The 3024-nt window shown below is 37.1% G+C and overlaps 1 protein-coding gene across 1 annotated transcript in view; it reads right to left on the bottom strand.

Annotated features, from left to right (window-relative positions):
* The window catches only part of USP34 (ubiquitin specific peptidase 34), a 237910-nt gene extending 236339 nt beyond the window's left edge, over positions 1-1571 (bottom strand). The window contains exon 1 of the mRNA XM_019516623.1: positions 1536-1571. The gene's annotated coding sequence lies outside the window, so the exon portion shown is untranslated. The remainder of the gene's footprint in view (positions 1-1535) is intronic.
* Between the last annotated feature and the right edge of the window lie 1453 nt (positions 1572-3024).

The raw sequence follows: 3024 nt of genomic DNA, 5'->3' as shown, positions 1-3024 counted from the left end.
ACAGACTTACCGGCCGGATGCTGCTCTTCAAGCTGCCAGGCTGCACTCTTGGCCGTGTGCATGCTGCAGCTACACACATGCATGTGGCATTTATCAGTGGCCACATTGGCCAAAAAAAGCTGACTGCCAGTAATGTCAATTTTCCTTTAATCGGTGCCAATATGATATGGACCGATACATCAGTGTACCTCTACATTCTTATTTATAGCTTACTTTAATATTCTACTTTTTAAATAAATTTTGCTATTAAGCATTAACGAGACTTAATTTCAATATACTCTAATATAATTAATACAGATGTTTAAGAGCAATTATATCTGCTAGTACAGTTTGATGTTAAATTTACACTTGATATGATAGAATAAATTAGACTCAACCTACCTCAAAACTGAAGAGAAAAAAAAATGACCAATATTCTCAATAATTTTAGCTAGACTAATAGTTATTGCCACATTTGGCAAGATGCACTATTTTAAGGACGGAATATAATCATACAAGTATGCCAATATGCAGGTGAAAACACTACAGTACTAGTGTTCACTAGTAATAAAAAAATTCAACAGAAACCTTCACCACCCATTTCCTGTTTTAATGCTCCACTATTTCATAATGCCCACATAAATACATTAAAATATTCTCAGGCATTTGCTGGGTACAGCAAAATATACTCACATTTTAGCACATTAATAACTACCCATTCATGAACAGATTTTCTCAGGTGGAACTAAAAAAAACCAGCCTCTTCAAAGCCTAAAATTATTCTAACTAGATCCAAATACATCTAAACAAAAGTGCTAGTTTCTCTGGCTAGTATTAAAACATTTGTTTAAGAAACAAAAAGCTAAAGGGTTTTTTAATGATTTTTTAAGAATAAATATGTGGAAATTTCATTTTATCAGTAACAAAAAGTATTGCTAAGAAAAACTGGCAAGGAACATAGATTACATTTGTTGAGCTACAGTTCAGCTAAATAATTCAGTTAAACTAAAAACTGTTCAACTGTAAGCAACAATAAAAAGTCTCACCCCAAGCAGGTTCTAGTTTGTGGATTTTGTTTACAGCATCACAGATGTAAGTAAAATAGAACTAGTGAACCATTAGTACATTATTTTCCCAGAAGCAGTACTTAGTTATGGTTCTTTTTTGCCTTTTAAGCATGTACAGCTCTTTTACTGAAACACTTGATTGGAATGGTTTAGACAGGGATGATCCTGCTTTTTGCACAGTTTGGACTAGATTACCTTCTGAGGTCCCTTCCTGCACTACTCTTCTATGATTACATTTATCATTTTATATCAAGAACTCTTTTTACAAAATGGAAGGACTGGTTTCATTTCCAAGCAAGTGGAAGAATGAAAGACCCATTGAAATAAGTAGAACTCAATCCAATCCTAAATTTGCCTATCCTGCCTATTTGGAAACTGCAGCCTGTTTGGAAACTGCAGTCATTCAAGAAGCACTGCCTACATTTTAATGATAACTACTGCACCTTTCACCAAAAAATTAAAATATACACAAGTTAGGGTAAGATATACCTCTATCGTTGGATGAGTATTATGCTTATAAGCAGTATACAGAGGAAACTGAATCTGAAAGATTTTTGCCACGCACAGCAACAATTTTTCCTTCTCATCAGTACTCCATAAGCTAAAAGCATCAGAGCTCTTTGCAGAGTCTTCTTCTGTCAGGATACAAGTTCTTGAAGAGTCTAACTTTTTCTCTAAGGATTTTTGTTGTTCTCCACGTTCATCTTCATGAGACTCTCTTTCTACATTCAGTGGCTCATCAGCTCGATTATTCTGATCTTGCCATGTTGAATCTATGTTAATAGTGCAATGTTTACAGAGCTGGTCCCGCAGAGCTTGAACTTGGGCAATCACTAAGTTAATAAGCGCACACACTACTTGGTTAAAGATCTCCAAATGCTTATACTCCTTGAAACAGCACAAACATTGTCTGTAAGAGAAAAAAAGAAAAATCAAAGTAAAATTTTTTGGAGTATCTTAGCTGTAGAATATCTAAAAATGATAAATCTCAAAGACTAGATTTTGTCAATTTAAAACAGCTAATAAATAAAAGGAGAAAAATCACCAATCTAATTATTGAAATAGCAGCTAATGATGAGGAAGACTTCCATAAAAACATTAAAAACAACAGCACACATAACAGGCCCTTAGAGGTGGGAAACTAGAAAAGACTTCATTCATTCTTACAGGCAACTCAACCATTTCTGACAATAGAAAGACTGCAATGTCTTTCTATTGTTGGCATTTTGACTAAAATTAACAAACAAACAAACCAGAGTTGGCCTGACAAGATACGGCCAAACATATTGTTCTACCATGCAAAGAAATCAAGGTGTGTTCTTGAGATTACTCTTGAATCCTTCCCTCCCTGTTGTCACAGGTGTAGCTACAGGAGACAGTTACTGCAGTTGCCTAATTAGCTCCGCAGTGAAGTCTCAGAGCCTACACAGGTGACCCTGTAGGTCGCAGTAAACTAATAAATGCCGTAGTAGGTTAGTACTCAAACACAAGTACTATCCTGTGACAGCTTATTTAGTGCACCTCATCACACATGTAGATGCTGATGGGGCTGGCTGGGGTAAAGGGTGCTTCAGTATGGGGGCTGCCTGCCTGTTAACCCTGCACTGGAGCACCCTCATGCCCCAGCCAGCCCCTCTGCAGTACGGTGAGCTGGGTTAAAGCAGCCCTGGGCTGGCAGGTTGACAACTCCTCTGTCAGCAGGGGCTGCTCTGACCTAGCTCATTGCGCTGCAGTCCCAGGCGCACATGTAAGCACAGCGCCCAGAAGCAATAAACTTCAACGTGAACTGTGCTGGTGTTTATTCAGTCAAATTAATTCCACATGTAAATGCACTCATGTTTTACCAAGAACAGTACATGAAGCTATTTATCTTGCTTACCAATTATGCAGAAACTAAAGCAACTAAAACATACCATTTAATAACTAGGTGTGCACCAATAAAGATTTTCTTGGCCAATGCCAATAACCGATTATTACC

This window comes from Gavialis gangeticus, unplaced genomic scaffold (genome assembly GCF_001723915.1).
Source record: "Gavialis gangeticus isolate Ggan-Ray unplaced genomic scaffold, GavGan_comp1, whole genome shotgun sequence".
In the NCBI taxonomy this organism is placed as follows: Eukaryota; Metazoa; Chordata; order Crocodylia; family Gavialidae; genus Gavialis; species Gavialis gangeticus.
This window is presented reverse-complemented; position numbering and strand designations above follow the sequence as displayed.